This window comes from Phascolarctos cinereus, unplaced genomic scaffold (genome assembly GCF_003287225.1).
Source record: "Phascolarctos cinereus isolate Bilbo 61053 unplaced genomic scaffold, phaCin_HiC Scaffold_726;HRSCAF=1367, whole genome shotgun sequence".
In the NCBI taxonomy this organism is placed as follows: Eukaryota; Metazoa; Chordata; class Mammalia; order Diprotodontia; family Phascolarctidae; genus Phascolarctos; species Phascolarctos cinereus.
The window spans coordinates 318,555,694-318,574,637 of record NW_027556098.1 but is presented as its reverse complement, the minus strand read 5'-3'; the positions used below and the strand labels follow the sequence as shown (position 1 = coordinate 318,574,637).

Here is an 18,944-nt window from a genome sequence, read left to right as displayed (position 1 = left end):
GAGATAACAGTCAAACAACTTCCAAACAAACAATCTGTGATAGGCTAGATTAGAGGGGATCTCATAGGGGAGGCACTAACGAAACTCTGTTCTGTTTCTAAAGGCCGTCCCAGCTCTGACAATCTATGGTCATGATGAGAATGATGGAGAATTCCGGAGTGCAGCCTGGTGAGGAGACATGATTGGCCTGGGTACCCTGCTCAAAAGGAGGTTCTGGAAGGAGCCACCTAAATGTAGGGCAAGGTTCTCTCAAGGTAAGGATGCCAGTGCTGGAATGATTTGAAATAATCTTCTAGGATAAAGACATATCTGGGGCATGATGAAGTCCAGAGTATAGCCTGGTGAGAAATGAAGTTAAATTCAACAATCAAATTCATGTTTGTATATGGCTTAAAAAAACTATATGCTACTTAGCACCTTCTGCCCCCTTCTTCCACTATTCCATCATCGCAACTATGGAAATGGCCACTCTCCTGATAAAGAAACATCAGGGCCTCCCTTGTGCTTCTAGGTTAAAATACGAAGTCTTCTGTTTGGTTTTTAAAGCCCATCACAAACTGGATTCAGGCTGTCTTTCCAGATTTATTACATATTTCTTCCTTCATTTACTCTATAATCTAGCCATTAAGTTACTTGTTATCCCTCACATATTAAATTTCATCTCCCACCTCCATGTCTTTGCATAGGGTGACCCCTATTAAATGCATGCCCTCCTCACTTCTGCCTCCTGGAATTTCTAGGCTTCTTCTAAGCTCAGCTCAAGTGCCTCTTCTATATAAAGCTTTCCTTAAGTCTATCCCACCAAAACCAAAACAAAAATGACAAAAAATTATTTTTAAAATCCAATCATATACAAATAGGTTGTTTCCAATAGAATGCAAGCTCCTTGAGGTCAAGGGCTGTTTTTGATTTTGACTTTGTATTCCTAGTACCTTGTATAGTGCCTAGCACATAGTAGGCTTATTGATTGATAGAATGTTTGTCCATTGATTGGTGATACTCCCAGGGGTGGGAAACCTGTGGCCTCAAAGCCACGTGTGGCCCTCTAGGTCCTCAAATGTGGCCCTTTGACTGAATCCAAACTTCACAGAATAAATCCCCTTAATAAAAAGATTTGTTCTGTAAAATTTGGACTCAGTCAAAAGGCCACACCCAAGGACTTAGAAGGCCACATGTGGCCTCAAGGCTGCAGGTTCCCTATCCCTGTGCCACTTTTCAATCTTGTTTCATGAGTTACCATGGCCAATAAATTCAAGATGTTCACCTGCCAGGGCTGAGCCTCTCCACACTTACCTAGGTTGGTCCTAAACAGGACGGCAATGGACATCTTTCCACCTGGTAGAACCAGCCAGGACTTACACTCCTTGGATTAAGCCTTCGAGAGCTTAAGCTCCACGTCACAAAAGGAATAACTTCAGACATATGGCTGGTAAATGCTGGAGTTTAAACCCAAATTCAGGTCTATAGAGCAATAGCTATGACAGATCCACCAAATGTCAGAGCTGATAGGCAGCTCAGAGAGCAGCCAATCCAATTGCTTACCCCATACTGGAATCTCCTTTACCATTTATTTTCATGTTTGGAGGTACAGCTGAGGAAGGGGGGAGATCATCAAATCTCTGTGTGACAGGAAACTTATTCCTTCCTGAAACCTCCCTTCTGAGGCAGCCTGTTCCACTGGGGGACGGTTCTGAGTTGTAGGAATTTTTTTTTAGTGGAGCCAAAATCTGCATCCCTGTGAAATTCCTCCCCTACCCCCACCCACTGACTAATAATTCTGCTCCCCTGTGAACAAGTAAAGCAAATCCATGCTCTTTGTCACCAGGAGTTATGTACTTGTGTGTTTGAGTACATGTGTATGTCTATGTATCTAGTCATATGTGCATGTTGGTGATCTGCATGTGCTTACACATACCTATGTCTGTGTCTAGACCTACTTTTCTACGTGTATCTCTCGATGGGCGTTACTTAGTAAAGGTTCCTTAAACATAGTAGGTGCTCAATAAGAATTTGTTTGTGCCAGTGGAATTGATCATTTTTCCCATGTGGATACCTTCCAGTTTACCAAGCAGTTCACACTAACCTAGTGTATATTACATTTACAGTATGCATGGCACAATAACACATTTTTGTATTTTATGTTATATTTATATTACACATGACATAATTACGTTTATATTATGCATGACATGATACATTTTATGTATTCCATATTATATTTATATCATGTACTACATAATACATTTGTGTGTGTTGTAGGTTACATTTACATTATGCATGACATAATGCATTTTGTGTATTATACATTATGTCTACATAATGACATAATATATTTTATGTATTACAAATCACACTTGTGTCTCACGGTAACACAATAAAGCAAGCAAGGAAGGTATTATTATCCTCATCTTGTAGACGAAGAGAAAAGGCAACCTTCTGTTGTTGCTGTTGATGGAAGGCCAGCCTTGAAGTCAGGAAGATCTAGGTTCACACTTCACCTTTGACACACACATTTTTGTGACCCTGAGCAAGTCACTTGACCTCTCAATACACTAGGGAACTCTCTACAATGACAGATAACACCCATCTCTGGGCTCATTCCCCAAATCCCAACACATATTGGCAGGTTGGATCCCCGGAGGGATAGCTGCTACTGCTTTCGGTGTCCTAGGGGGTTACTGCTATGAGTGGCTATCCTCCTAACACTATATTCTGAGTCCCCACAGTGTATGTTTCCTTAGCAATGAGCCAGCGGACACAGTTCTTTAGCAAAGGCATTTACTCATATGACATTGCAAGAATAGTCATTTATAAAATATTTACTGCAAAACTGGGGCTGTACTCTCCCAAAAATATATACAGAATCCACGGGGAGAAATAATGGGCATGAATTTAAAGTACAACGGCAGCAAGACTCAAGTGGAGGGCATACACAAAACAATTCTAGAACCTCAGGGGTTGAATGTCTTTCTTTCTCTGGCAGGTCCTTACAGAGAGCTAAGGTATCTCTGGCTCCTCATGAATGAGTTGCTCAGCTGGGCTGGCTCCTCATAGGGCATGATGTCTTGGCTGGACAGGGCAGTCTATTTCTGGACTGGCCCAAGCAGGTCACTGAGCTGCTGCTCTGGATGTGACCACTATTGGAAAGGGTCAGACAGACCACGCCTCCACTGGACAGCCAACGCCAAACAATGTTGGTTATACTGCTCTACCACAGGATGGTAGCTACTGAATGCTGCCAGGCAGGGTGCTCTGCTGCTGCTGTCCTCCAGGACTGGACAGGCCACTCAGTTTGCTCATCTTTAAAATGAGGGGGTTGGCCTCGATCTCTCTGGCCCCTTCTACCTCTAAGCCTCTGATCCTGACTCCCAGGTCACTCTGTTTTCCCCTATCACAGCCTGCTGGTAAAGAGCTATATGAGGGCAAGGATGGTTTTTGCTGATTCTTTGGATTATCCCCAGAGCCTAGCATATAGTGAACACTTAATAAATACTTGCTGGTTTATAGGTTGATTGATTTGTACATTGGAACACATGCACACAAAAGCCTTTCACATATGAGCGTACATATATTTATATGCTCTTTAAGATTTACAAAGAATTTTCCTCTAAATCTTATTTTTAGGAAATAGCCTACAAATCTTCTATGCACAGACAGTGCAGGGCTTATATAAATCCGACATCTCAGAAGGAATTCACTGGCTGGTGGTGTCATGAAAGAGATAAATGGATGCTATTTGCCCGGCCCAGAGGAGAATCAGGGGGATGCTTGGAGGTGGTTCCCAGACCTTCGTGTTCCTAGTTAGTGAAGAAGGTCTATCTAAAGAAGCCTAGCCTAGGAGAAATTGTAAAAGATTTTCTTTGCCAGCAGTCCTGTCCATTCTGCTGACAGATGCTATTCTCTCATGGTTGTGGTGCAATGGCCAGAGTCCTAGATTTGGATTAGACTTCAGTTTAAAAGCCCAACTCTGTTGCTTACTAGCGATGTGAACTTGAGAAAGTCAAGTCACCTCTATGGGTTTCCATTTCCTTCTCTATACAATGAAGATATTGAATGCACTGATGTCTAGGATTTCTTCCAACTCCACGATTCTCTTTTGAGGGGCCATGCCCCAGAGTCCCTAGGCTGGTTTCACTCTGGCCTGAGAGCTGGAGTTCATTCTTTGTGGTGAGCTGTCAGAACTGTAGAGATTGAAAGATAGACTCTTCCCCACCTTCCCCCTCCTCCCCTGTTGCATCTGACAACTGCCCCACTTTGGATGACATTATTAAGAAGAGAAAGTGCTCTGTGCTTCTGGCCCCTGGATTTATGCTCTGACCGGAGTTTTCTCTCAGGATAGATCCAGATCTTAAGTGAATCTGCAGATAGGAGCCTGCCCTTTCCTTGGGGGATAGAACAAAGATAGATCAGAGCCTCCAGTCTCAACACTTCACCAGCTATTTCTCTCCTGAATCATCTTCCTCCTTTCTTCCAACTCCCTCACCTCCAACAGGCATGTAGCTCCTTGGAGATGCAGTGTTTTATTTTGTTCAATCTTAAATCATAGAATATAAGAACTTGGAAGGATTCTAGAGCTCAGAATGCCAAGGATGGAAATGACCTTAGAACTCAAAGAACATAGAATATGAGACCTGAAGTCACCCCCCCCACACTCTGGCCCCCCATACAATGTAACATAGGATGTTAGAAGGGACCTTAGGGCAGAGAGCTTCGAATGTCATTGCTGGAAGCTTGAGAGTTCAATTCAGTGTGAGATTTGAAAGTCCTATTTCCGCAAACTTGTATTATCCAGCCCTGAGCCTGATAAGAATGTCTGATAGGACCCAGGACTGGCATTCACCTTTAGGCAAGTGGGCAGGGTACAGGGCTCATGAACTTAGTAAATACCATTGTTTCCTGGCCCTAGCTGAGCCCTGACTCCAACCCTACACTATTGATGCTCACCATTGACCCTGGTCAGCTAGAGTGCTACACCTGGGGTCAGGAAGACCTGAGTTCAAATCCACCTTCAGACATTTGTTAGCTATATGACCCTGGGCAAGTCACTTGACCCTGTTTGTCTCAGTTTTCTCATCTGTAAAATGAGCTGGAGAAGGAATGGCAAACCACTCTAGTATCTTTGCAAAGAAAATCCCAGATGGGGTCACAAAGAGAAACACATGACTGAAATGACGGAAAAACAACAACAAAAGATGCATGACTGAAAGAACTGAACAACAACATTGTCCACGAGGGTGAGGAAGAGTGCAGTTGGCTCAGTGCAAACTGCTGGAAAGAGAACTCCAGGTGGGTTACATGGTGACGGTGGGCCACTAACGTTATCTTCCTCTACATTTTCTGATATAGAACTAGCTCCCCAGTCCTTCTCAATCTCTCTGTCTCTTTTGTTTCTGCCCTCCTGCACAGGCATAGCAGATAATGCCCTGAGCCTAGAATCAGGAAATTCTGAGTTCAAATCCAGCCTCAGACACTTACTAGCTGTGTGATCTCAGGCAAATCACTTAGCTTGTTTGACTCAGTTTCTTCAACTGTAAAATCAGAATAATAATAGCACCTCCCCTTCCAGGGTTGTTGCGAGGATCAAATGAGATAATAATTGTAAAGTCCTTAGCAAAGTGCCTAGCACAAGTGGGTACTATATAGATGTTAGTGTTGTTGTTTTTTTAATTTTCAGCACTAATTCATATGCTCTGTCCTAATGTTCTCTATTTCCGTGTGTGTGTGTGTGTGTGTGTGTGTGTGTGTGTGTGTGTGTGTATCATCTAAGAACAGGGACCAAGCCTTCTACAGGGTTTCCATTGTCTCCCCCACAGTATATGTGGCCTAGTTCAGCAATGGGTGCAAATAAAAAAGTAATTGCATTGAATTGAACTGTATTGATCTAAACTCTAGTCTTCAAAAATTTATTAGACATCTATCTACTGTGGGCAGGCCTCTGTACTTCACTGGGAATACATAATCCGTGACTTCAAAGAGCTTAGAGTCTAATATAGAATTATTAGATTCTTGGAACTGGAAGGAGCGTTTGAGGTCATCCAAACCAGCCCCTACCTGAGCAGCAATCAGCTCTGCTGTCGTGACAGGGAACTTATTACCTTCTGAGGTAGTCCATTCAGCTTTTGGACAGCTCTCTGTCCCCCCTATAATGTCGCCCCCTTTGAAAATGTTAATGGAGAAGAAAAGAGGGGAGGGATGGCCAAGAGGCCAAACAGAGAGCTCATGAACCAATCCAGAGAGTTATTTGTATATGTTTCTTCCTTGTTGAGTGCAGAAATGTGATCTGTACAAATAAAATACAAAGGAAAGAATAATGCAAATATAAGATGACATATGCATATAAAGGGGCTAAACAGATTCCCCCCATGAAAAAAAAAGATTCAGGAAAGAAGAATCGGCTTCTAGCTAAAAGGAATCGAGGAAGTTTTCTTAGAGAAGATACTTGAACCAAACCCACAAAATATTAGAGTTTGAAGGTTCTTAGAGACCACCACCCCAGCCTTGCCATTTTAGGGAGGAGGAAGCTGGGGCTCAGAGAGGGGGAGTAACATTCCCAGGGTCACATAGCAGTCAGGACACAAACCCAAGCCTTACTGACTTCAGGTGCATTACTATTTGAATTATGCCTGGGCTGTGCTGCCTGGCACACAAGCCAGCTGCGCCCACACCCACAGAAGCCAACTGTGCCTTTGCATAAAGGAACCATGTGATTCCCAGAGCATCCCCCTGCCCCCAGGGCATGGGTCCCCAGGGGCCACAGTCATAACGCTGAGCAGATTCTAGAAAACAGCCTGGTATGGTCCAAGTCTGAATGGTCCAAGAGTAAAGAATCTATGACTTTCAGGTTCAGTCATGACCCACGGATTGCCTAAGGAATTCCCCCCCAGCTACCCAAATTACTTCTTACTAGCAATCGCTTCAAACTTCCCAGAAATAGTGACTCTTCTGAGTATTTTATAAAGGTACTCTGATGGCTTGGGATTTCTGTTAGATATTCATTTGACAGATGGGGCAAAAGACATAGGAGCCAAAAATGACCTACATAGAGCAAGGCAGTGAGAGCGGTAGTTTATTCTCTGTTTCTTTCTGAGTCCAGTGGTCCTCGGAAGACAACAGAAATCATGAGAAGAGAGGGTAAGCTGTTAGATGACTGAACAGGCTTGTTTCCTTGGGCCGGCTCCATGGAACTAAGTCATGGAGCATGGGGAGCAGACTAAACCGAATGCTTCCTCTCCTTTCTAATGAGAAACTAGGCAAAGAGCAGAAGCTAGTCAAGGTTGTGAGGTAACTGCCCCATGGCACTGAAGGTCACTAAGAGAAAACAGATGAGGGAGGGAAGAAAGGAGGATAGAAAATAGAGGGAAAGGAAGAAAGAACAGGGGAAGGGTAGAAAAGAGGGAAGAAAGAAAGGAGGAGAAAATACAGGGAAGACCCATAGGTTTAGATCAGGAAGAGGGGCTGCAGGGGTTACCTAGTCCAACCAACAAATTTTACATATGAGGAAATTTTGGTTCCAGGAGATGAAACGATTTGTCCAAGATCACTCAGGTATATTTCAGAGGCCAGATTTTAATCCCAGGTCCTATGTATCTAGAGTCAGTGCTCCTTTCCCTGGAAGAGCCAAAGAGCACAGAGATCTTGTAAGTGTATAATAAGGATTTGCTGACTGGGTGGAAGCAAAGAGGAAAGGAAGGAAGGAAAGGAGAGAGGGAGGAAGTGGAAAGATGTGAGTAAAGGAGGAAGGAATGGAAAGAGGGAGGAAGGGAGAGTGGAAGAGAGACAGAGGAAGGAAGGGAGGGGGGAAGGAAAGAAGGTCATTGAAGTATTTTTTTTAACACACAGTAGAGGAAGAATCATGGAGAAACGACGATTTTGAAAGTTACATGTTGAATTAATACATATTAATTCTCAATTAAGTAAGAATTAATTAATTCAAAAAAAAATTTAAAAAGAATTAATTAATTCTTATGTTGTACTCTATGGAAAAGTTCATTTCATTTAGGGTTAATTTTATTCCGTCTCCCAGTTTAGGAGTCTTCACTGAGAATCTTTACCAGACCACTAGGGGGCAGACAAGACATGTGAAAATTGATTTTGAGATCCTGCAGTCCAGCATGGGGATAGTTTGAATAAGACAGAGCAATCCACCAAAGCTCAGGGTCCTTACTGATCATCTTCTATTCTAACCCCTTCATTTGATACGTGAGGAAACTGAGTTCCAGAGAGGACTGGCGCCTTCCTTGGTCAGGCTTATGCAACATCCTCAGGTCCTGGAGACCCAGGGCTTCTGACTCAAATTCCGTTTCCTTCTAACCAATCATTCAATCAGCATTTATTAAGCACCTGCTATATACCAGGCTCTGGGAACATAAAAGCAAAAAATAAAATAGCTCCTGCCTTCAAAGAACCTATATTCTATCTGCATGAGCACATGTACGTACATGTATAGGTTCTCCCCATGACATAGATGCCTGTCTGCTTAGCAGAGTTTCTACATGCAGAAATGAGGAATGGGAAGTTCCAGGGAGGCTTGATTAACAGTCTGAACTAAGCCAAATAATAACAACAATTCATAATTTCATATAGCACTTTGAGACTTGTACTTTTCTCCCTGTGAGCTATGGACAACATGGCTATACTACACAGAGCTGGTGTGGTGTAATGGTTAGAGTGCAGGACTGGATTCAAATCTACCCACTGTGTGCATCTGGGCAAGTTGCTTAATCTTCTTCATCTGAAAAATGAGTATAATACGTAATACTTGTAGCACATACCTCATAGGGTTGCTATGAGGCTCAGAGAAACTATTCTTAGTAAAGTACTCTGTAGATATCAGCTGTTATTTATTATCCCCATTGTACACATGAAGAAACTGGGGTTTGGAGGCCATCTGAATCTGCAGAACACAGAATGTTAGATCTGAAGAAAACTTTAGAACACAGAAAGTCAGATCTGGAAGGGGACTTGGAGATTATCTAGTCTGACTCCCTCAGTATATAGGAAGGAAATTGAGGTGAGGGAGGGCAAGAGTAGAATGACTTGCCCAAGGTCATTGAGTCCAGGTTCTTAGTCTCTAGATAAGTGCTCTGTCCTCTCTACTAGACAAGGCCATGACAGAGTTGGAAAGAAGACCTGAGTTCCCAAACTTCTAGCCTAAGACCTTTTTCCTAACAGAAGCACAGAAAGTCAGAGGTAGAAGGAATTTCAGAGATCATCTCTCTGTTCATTTCACAGAGGAGGAAACTGAGTCTCTGAGAGAAGTTACTTGCTTAAAGTCACTCATCTAGGAAGACAGCTAAGCTAGGACTCAAATGTGGATGCCTCCTGACTTTAGGTCTTTCCCTGGCACTACTCTCCTCATTGCAAAGACCTGGAAGCTGGTGTTCTGATTGCCCTATCCTGCCCTGCCCTCTTGGGACCTGGAGCCTTCTTTGCTCCTGCCTGCTCAGTCTTTGACAGACAATCCTGCTTCCGTCTTGGACCTTGGTGTCTTCCAGATCCCTGACTGCCCTACTGGTCTCCTCCCATTCCTGATAGGAGGCAGGAATGAAGGTTCAGTGTTCTGGGAAGCACTATGTTCCTAGAAGCTATTCTCTAGCCCTCCCCAACCCCGCCAATATTCCACTCCTTTTTTTTTTTTTTGCCTTTTTCTTTTTTTGGTGAGGCAGTCAGAGTTAAGTGACTTGCCCAGGGTCACACAGCTAGTAAGTGTCAAGGGTCTGAAGCCAGATTTGAACTCAGGTCAAAATATTCCACTCCTTCAACAGACCTTAGCCCCTCACATAAAGCCTTTTACATAGTAGGGATTCAATGAATATTTGCTGGACAAATAAATAACTATATCTCACAGATTCAGGGAACTTTACAGCCCTCCTGCTTCCATTATTGCATAGGAAGCAAAATTGAGATAATATTCTTCTCATAGCTGTGTGACCCTGGGCAAGTCACTTAACCTCTGTCTGCCTCTGTCTTCCTCATCTGTAAAATGAGCTGGAGAAGGAAATGACAAACCACTCCAGTATCTTTGCCAAGCAAACCCCAAACAGGGACGCAAGGCATTGGACATGACTGAAATGACTGAACGACAACAATTTTATAAAGAAGGGTGTTAAGGGCCAGAGTGGAATCACACAATGATTCAGTGGCAGGTCCAAGATGATGCTGACGGTGATGAGGTGGGGTGGGGAAAGGGGAGGGAATGCAGAGGGGAAGGGTATCCTACTGGCAGAGATTCCTCAACTGGCGGCCCACGATCGGGTGTGGACAAGAGAGTAATCCTGAGAAGAGGGGTGGAGGGGGGCCAGGGCGGAGAAGGGGAAGGGAGAGCAAGAGAGAAGAAAAGTCAGAAGGATACCGCCATTACCTTCCCTTCCCTTCAGCTAGGGCTGTGAGCCACCCAGACACCATCTTTCTGCTGAGAGGAAAAAGCCTCCAGCAGAGGAACTCTTCCCCTTATCTTTTCTTCCTTCCCCAATCTCTGTCCTCCCCAGACTAAAGCAGAAACAGCCAGGTGGGAAGAACAACATGGCCACCCTGTATGTTCTGGGAGCCACTAACTACAATCCTCCGGTTGAAGTGGAGGACCACCAGTCCTCGCCATCTGCTCTCCCTAGGCTCCCTTCTTAACTGAATAGCACTTTGCTCTGACCTGCTGGTACTCTCGAAGGACCCCCAAGTCTTGTGATCTGCCTGGCTTCCAGGGCTTCCATCAGTCCTGAACTCTTATATGTGTTGTCTTCCCTAACTGAGAGTAAATTCCTTGAGAGCAGGGATTTGGCTCTATCTGTACCCCCAGTTCTTGGCAAAGTGCATTATTTTCCATTCATTCATGATTATAATTCTCCTTTTTATGGCACCTTTACATTACAATGTATATTTCTCAAAATAGCCCTGTGAGATAAGCATTGTGTTTACTAACCTTACTTTACAGATGAGGAAACTGAAGCACTCAGAAGGAAAATTATTTGCCCCCGGATTCATGATTAAGTGGTGGAGCCAAGACTATTCAGTTAATTAATAAGCATTTATTAAGAGCCTACTATGTACCAGGCACTATGCTAAGTGCTCTGGATATAAAGAAAGGCTCCACTAGAACCCGATGTCCCACTCTTTTCATCAGAACCCATCTGGCCTTGACTGCACACATAACAGATGATACAGAAATCACCAGCTCTATTCCTTCTAGTGAGGTGGGGGACCAGCAAGCCTTACCATGGCCCCTGTCCCTGTGCTCTGGATTCTCTCCACCCTCTCCCTTGTCTTCTGACTTACTATCTTAACCTATGAGTTTCTAGGCTTTTCCATCCTCCCCAAAGCCGAATTTTCTTAGATGTGTTGTCTTCCCCAATTAGAGTGTGAGCTCCTTGAGAGCAAGAACTGCCTAGCTTTTTCTCTTTGCATGTGCTTAGATGTTTTGGCACATCATAAGTACTTAATAATTGCTACTCCATTCATGCATTCCATCATTCATTTATTCCATTCACATTTCCCTAACCCCCATAGGCTCCCTGACCACAACTGTCCATTCTAGGCCTAGGCCCCTCTAAACTCCCACTCATCTGCTATGGATGTCTCCCTGACTTGACTTCTCATCAATGTTCCTTCTCTCCTCTCTTCTCCACTCCTTTCTTCTCCTTTCTTTCTCTTTTCACTCTCCTCTTCTCTCTTCCTCTCTCTCCTCTCTCCTCTCTCCTCTCCTCTCCTTCCTCTCTCTCCTCTCCTCTCCTCTCCTCTCTCTCCTCTCCTCTCCTCTCCTCTCCTCTCCTCTCCTCTTCCTCTCTCTCCTTCTCCTCTCTTTCTGTCTCCTCTCCTTCCTCTCCTCTCTCTCCTCTCTCTCCTCTCCTCTCCTCTCCTCTCCTCTCCTCTCCTCTCCTCTGTGGCATCTTGTTCAGAGAACCGTAGATTCTCAAGCTCAAAGATCTTTGAGCTTCTTTAGTCCAATCTTCTCATTTTTAAGAAGGAGGAAGTTAGGCTCCAATGAGAAGGAAAATTTGCTCAAGGTCATCTCACTGGCCTCATCTTTAGGAAATCATCAATCAACAGACTTTTATTCTGGGCTAACCAAGTGACTGAACTCTTCTGGGTGAGTTCCCTGAGGGCAGGGATGTTGTTTGAGCAATCCAATCCAATCCTATACAAACTAGTACATATTAGTGAAGTTCAGGAACTGGGCAACGTGCTGGGCATACAAGATAAAACCTTGCCTATAAGGAGAACCACATTCTCTCATTCAGAAGCGTATGGCTACTTCCTAGAATAGGTGTTCAAAAATAGTTTTTGAATGAATGAATGGTAATCCTGGTGGGTGGAAAGAATGATGGACTTGGAGTCAGAAGACTTAAATTTGAATCCTGGCTCTGATGCTTTGCTATGTGCTTAGGTTACTTGGAAAAATCATTCTCCCCCTCCGGACTCAGTTTCCTCATCTGTAAAATGAGGGGGCTGAATCCAATGTCCCTTCCAACTCTGATTGCAGAGATCCTAATCACTGTCATTCCTAAAGTGCTTAACAGTTAACTTGTGTTGTAGTTTTAAAAGCCCTTTATAATTTCTCCATCACCTTCACAATTTACATAGGGCTCCCTAGTTAACAAAGCATTTTGTAGTTAGAAAGTACCTTCTGGTTTTCAAAGCATTTTACAGTTTACAAAATCATCTAAGAGGGTTTTCTGTTGTTTTTACAGTTTCCTTGATCTAATTTCATACTCACAACTTGTTTGTAGGGTAGACAGGGCAGATATAATTATCTTCATTTACCAACTGAGGGAACTATGGTTCAGAGAGCAGAAATGACTATCTCAAAGTCACATCACTAGGAGCTGGCAGGGTCAGAACTGGGGAGCAGAAACCCTGACTTTTTCAGCCCAGGACTTTCTCCCCTCACCCTGCTCTGTAGTCCTAATTCTTAATCCCTCATGAGCAGGACAGATGCTTTCGTGGGACCTTCGTTTTGACCTCTCATCTCTTCTTTACATTTTTCTTTAGGCTGGCAAACCCAGCTCCTCTGGCATGGGTGCTTTCCCTGGACAAAGAGTAGGAGGGGCAACACCTGCCCAGGGAGGAGAGGACATCAGGTAGGAGGTGACCAAGACAGATTCCTCCCAGGATTCAGCATATGGTGACAGGTGTCACAGGAGGGTGATGCCAAGGGCAAAAGGCAGGGTTAGAACAGAGGGTTTGAATGACAGGCTGGGGGACACAGAGAACTAGATGGAGAGAGTGCCAGAGAAAGAAACTCACAAAGTGACAGGAACACAAAAAGAGACAAAGAAAATTGACAGGGAGATAGAAAGGGAGAGTTAGATACATAAACAACAGAGAAAAGAGCTGTGGAGAAAGAGGGAGGCAAATAAAAAAGGAGAGAATGGAAAGATAGTGACAGAGAAAGAGGGGCTGCTTTGAAAGGAGAGGAGAAAGTTAGGGAGGAAGGAAGGAAGGAAACGAGGTGTGTGTCGGTGAGGGGAAGGGAGGAGGTGTCAACGAGAAATTAGCAAAACGCCTCGGGTGAGATCCTGGTTCCCTAGTAGGCTGCCCCGCTGTGCCCTGTGCCAGGGAGTCTGAAGCTATGCCCGAGGCCCTTGCGCTTCATTTTCTCCGAGCCGCACCCTGAGCCCCCATTTCCCAGTCTCCCCCAAGACAAGCCAACGCCAAGGTACGTCGGGGGGGCCAATGAGAGGGAGAGGAGCGGAGGTTTAAGTGATAGGAGCCTAGGAAGGGGGTTGGTCATCTTTAAGTGCTCTTTTGCTTGAGGATGAGGGATATAGGTTTCTTTGCGTCTTGGGGGTGGGGTGGGGAAAAATAAGACACTCTCGGTTGACAGCCTCTCTCCTAGAGCCTGGTTCTCTAATATCACCACGGACCGCTGGGGTATGCCGTGTATTAAGAGTTCTCATTTTCTCTAGATCTTTGTAAAATTTAAGGTTTACGGAGTCCTTTCCTCACAACTCCAGAGGTGGAGAGAATTAATACTGCGACTTTCATTGTTGAGATTGTGCCGCAAACCCACGAAAGTTACTTGCCCAAGGTCACCCAACTAGGAAGTGTCTGGGTGAAAATTGGGGCTCAGATCCAGACGTCCTGGATCTAAGCCCAGGGTTTGAACCACTCCACTGACCGCCTCTCCAAAAACAAAAATACACAGCACTTAAGACCCAAAGGAAGAAAAAGTGTGTGAGCGAGATGAAAACAACATGCATTTTTGGAAGGAGATCTCAGTGCCCCTTGAATGCACTGGGTGGTTTGGGATTAGGTAAATCTAATGGTGTTTGAGGGGGGGGAGGGAATGAGTGGTGAAGCGGAAAACAGGGAAAGGATCTGGAGGCCAAAGACTTACATTCGAAACCTAGGGCCTGCCCCTTACTACCTATGAGACCTTGATCTTCGGTGTCTTTTAGCTGTAAAAATGAATGAGGTTAGACCCCTTCCAGCTCTAAATCTGTGAACCCACCTGATCCCCCAGGCAATCTCTTGACTCAGTCCCATCACTGGCACGAATTTAGAGGTAACCGTGCTCTCTAAGGCGGGGGTGGGGGTGGGGGTCCGGGGTGGACCCAGACTGGAAGGGTTAGGGGGATAAGCAGGAAAGAAGAGGAGAATACAGATTTACGGAGCTCTCCAGTATATGCAGTCCTTGCTGAAGAGCCAGGCAATGAAAAGAGCCCTGGACTGGAGGTCTGGAGACCGGTCCCAGTCCCAGCTCTGCTGCTGACTCACTGTGTGTCCCTGGGTAAGTCATCTCCCCTTACTTTGGCCTCAGTTTCCTTGCCTGTGATGTGTAGCTCCATGCTCTCCTGTTGACAGAGGAAAGGAGTGAGGAAAGCTTGAATAGCACCAGAAAGCTTTAGGACAAAACCATCTCCATTAGATCTAGAGCCCAGAGGCCAAGAATCTTTTGTGCCTCTTAAAATGGAAGAAGCATCTACCCCCACGGAAGTCACACAGCCTGAGGAGGCTGCTCTTCTTAACGAGCACACCAGAGAAGGAATTCTCAGCATTGACAATCTCCACCTGCTTCCCATTAGACATGAATGCAGGAGGACATGAGAAAGTACATTCACAGTGTGTGTGTATATTCATGTATGTGTGTGTGTGTGCATGGAGGAATATATGGGTACTGCGTATGTGTGTGTATATATGCATGCATGTGTGTTGTAGATCATAATATTCAGGCCTAGAAGGAACTTGGTAGAGTACCTCCTTATTTTAGCAAGAAGGGAACTGAGGGCTTTGGGGGTGTGTTCAAGATCACAAAGGAGGAAAGTGATAGAGCTTGGATTTGAACCTAGGACCCCTGACTCCAAATCTATTGCTGTGTTTACTTGTGCATTTCATATGTGATGTGTTTCACATTTATGTGTGCTCTGTGGGGTAGGTACGTGTTGTGTTGGTTGGCATGTATGCATGCATGGATTGGTTGGTGTGTGTTGCTGCATATATGCATTTATCAGGTGGCATGTACACATCACATATGCATATACTGTTTGGTGTGTGTATATGTGTTGCATGTACATATGTATTGGGGGTGTACATATAACTCATATATGTGTGCACATTGCTTTGGTGTGTACATGTGTTATGTGTGTGTGTATTGAGTGGCATGTAGATGTGTGTTGCATGAACAAAATCCAATATGTAAAGTATCCTGCAAATTTCAAATTCCCACACAAATGTCTGAATAGCAGCAAGGCAGAGTAGGCACAACACTAGTCCTCCAGCCTGTTGACATTTGATCCTACAGTAGGGGTAGCTCAGTAGATAGAGCAATGGACTAGAAGTCAGAAAGATCCAAGTTCAAATCCTGCCTCATGGCTATGTGACTTAACCATTAACCATTCTCAGCCTCAGTTTCCTCATCTGTAAACTATGGGGATAACAACAGCATCAAAATTCCAGAATTTTTGTGAGGATCAAAGGAAAAAATCTTAAAATACTTTGCAAACCTGAAAGTTGTATTTTAACGTTGGCTATTTGTTCCTATTATCTTAGGCAAATCCCCCTATCTCTCTGCGCCTCAGACTCTTCATCTGTAACATGAGAGGTTTGGACTCAGGCCTCATCTGTCCCTTTCCAGTTCTAAATCTGTCATGTGACCAAATATCAGCTGTTCGGTATGCATACAGTGTGTATGTGTGGTTTGTAGGCCTGTGTGTACATGCACACAAAATCTCATTCTTATCACATTTGCATTTGTGCACGTATTCAGACATGACTGAAAAACGACCAAAGAAATGTGTCATATACATGTGTGATGTGCTTTACTGTTATGTGTGTCGTATGTACTATGTAGTCTACATCTGTGCATTGTGTTTCTGAGTGTGTCATTCACTGCGGATTAGAGTCATGTTGATAGACACTCACCTGGCTGGAAAAGGGGTCCCAGGTAAGGTGAGTGAGCACCTGGATCTTGTCTGCTAACGCCTCCCCTCCAGTGGAAGCTGAACAAGCCATCTCACACACACACACACACACACACACACACACACACACACACACACACACACCATACCAGAGCCAGATATGCAGGACTTTTACTTTATTTTCTAGTTGGGATTATCTACCCTGGGTCCCCATGGACTCCCTGTCCCTGCCCTTTACCATTCTAATGACAAATGGAGAGTGGAACAACCAAGTGCATGTCTAAATAGGCAAAGAAGACACTCATGGCTCTAGCCTAGCCTGATTCCCTGCATGATCCTTGGGTCTCTGTGTGCCTCAAGTTTCAATGCCCCCTAAAGAATACAGGAAAGTGGAGGCAGATCTACCATCCTTGAAGCCGTGGGAGCTATCTTTCAGCCCCTGGGGATTACCTGGGAATTCCTGAATTTTCACGGGGATGGAGAGGGGCCAAGTTCTACAGTGCTCACCTTGAGCATCGTCCCCAAAGTCTCATATTCAGCATCACGAATACTGGCTGGGCAATTCTCCTTTCTCTGACTACTGTGAGGAGAGGTTATGAATCAGCAAGTGGAGGGAATGTTCTTAGGAGTAACAGGATAGTAGACTCAAGGAGAACCTTAGAGCCACAAAGGGCCTTAGAACATACAATGCCAGTACTTGAAGGGACCTTTGAACATATAAGAGCTAGAAAGGACCTTAGGGCATAAAAAAAGTCAGAGCTAGAAAAATCTTTAGAACAGAGGATGTGGAACATAGGACTAGAACGTTAAAAGTTGGGATAATAATAATAATAATATTTATATAGCACTCTAAGCTTTGCAAAGTATTTTACAAAGATCTCACTTTATCCTCACAACAACCCTGGGAGGTAGGTGGTGTTATTATCCCCATTTTACAGAGGAGGAAATGGAGGCAGGCAGAAATTGTGATTTGTCTAGTGTTATACCGTTGTAAGTATCTCAGGCAAGATTTGAATTCAGGTCTCCCTGATTTGAGGTCCAGCTCCCTAGCCACTATGCCACCTAGTTGAAGTGACCTTAGAGATCACCTAATCTTCACCTCCTTATCTTATTGCTAAAGAAACCAAAACGTAAAGAGCAGCTAGGTTAGATCACTAGCCTTCAAGTCAGGAGGACCTGAATTCAAATGCAGCCTCAGACACTTACTAGCTGTATGATCTTGGGCAAGTCACTTGAAAGAAAGAAAGAAAGGAAGGAAGGAAGCAAAGAAAGAAACTGAAGCCCACAAAAGTGTCCTGAGTTTGGAGTTAGAAAACCAAGTTTGGAATCCCAGTTTGACTACATTCATCTTGGGCAACATTGAGCAAATCATTTCTGCCTTCTGGGACTCAATTTCCCCCTCCATAAAAGGAAGGAATTGGAAAAGATGATTGCTAAGGTTTCTTTCCTCCCTAAATATGTTAGTCTGATGAAGTCACTTGCCCACAGTCAGTCATACAACAAATGAATGTCAGATCTAAGACTGGAATCCAGATTTCTTAACTCCCCTCCTCATAAATTTCCTTTTCAATATGCTAGTGGTTGCCAAGATTTTTGTCCCTCGAACCCCTTTCAACAACATAAAGGACTATGTTGTGAACTTCCAGGGTAATTTGATATACTACTCATAATATTCTTTTTGATTTATTCATTAAGTGCTTGCAATAACTACAATGGTAACTTTTGCCCAAAAAACTCCAAATTAAAATTTACCTAATTATAAACTAGGTAATTATAAAACCTAATTATAATGACCTAATTATAAAATTATAATTCATGAAAATCATAAAAATTATTTTAAAAATTAAAATATGTATTCTCCCTATAATTACAAAATATCAAAATATATAACTATAAATATATTTGTAATATAATTGGGAATTATTTACTGCTTACAGCATCATTTAAGAATTCTTAGAACAAGGGGGCAGCTAGGTGGCACAGCAGATATAGCTCCAGCCTTGGAGTCAGGAGGACCCGAGTTCAAATGTGACCTCAGATACTTGACACTTACTAGCTGTGTGACCTTGGGCAAGTCACTTAACCCCAATTGCCTCACCAAAAAGCAAAAAACAAATAAACAAACAAAAAAGAATTCTTAGCACAGAAGGTTTAGATATGTCTCCCTTAAGTGGTCAGAAACCATCCAATGTGAACCATTGCATTATAAGCGGTCAAAAACCATTCAATGTGAACCATTGCATTATACCCTATTCCTTCCCCTAAGAACTAGGTCTTTATCCTCAAAACTCTACATCCTGTGAAGAGGAGATGAATTGTATTCATTCAACTAACACACATTTATTTAGTGCCTTCTAAAATAACAGGATTCCAGAGCACAGAGCTACCTCAGCCTCTCACCTAGGCCCAGAATCACCTCTCTAGTCCCCTGGGTGGTGGCCATCCAGATTTGTGAGAGTAAAGGTCCCTTGAGGACACAGACTTTAGAGAGAATCTGCTTTGATTCTCTCATTTTATGGAGAAAGAGACTGAACACAGGAAAAGGAAAATAACTTTGCTCAGTGGATAGAGCCCTAGTCTTGGAATCAGGAA

At 43.8% G+C, this 18,944-nt stretch overlaps 1 protein-coding gene across 3 annotated transcripts in view; it reads left to right on the top strand.

Moving 5' to 3' along the window:
• The first annotated feature begins 13,482 nt into the window (after positions 1–13,482).
• LRRC32 (leucine rich repeat containing 32) overlaps positions 13,483–18,944 on the top strand; it is a 54,298-nt gene continuing 48,836 nt past the window's right edge. For 2 of the 3 annotated variants that reach the window (XM_078156928.1, XM_020989524.2), the window contains exon 1: positions 13,483–13,648. The gene's annotated coding sequence lies outside the window, so the exon portion shown is untranslated. The remainder of the gene's footprint in view (positions 13,649–18,944) is intronic. The other variant, XM_020989523.2, reaches the window with a different exon arrangement.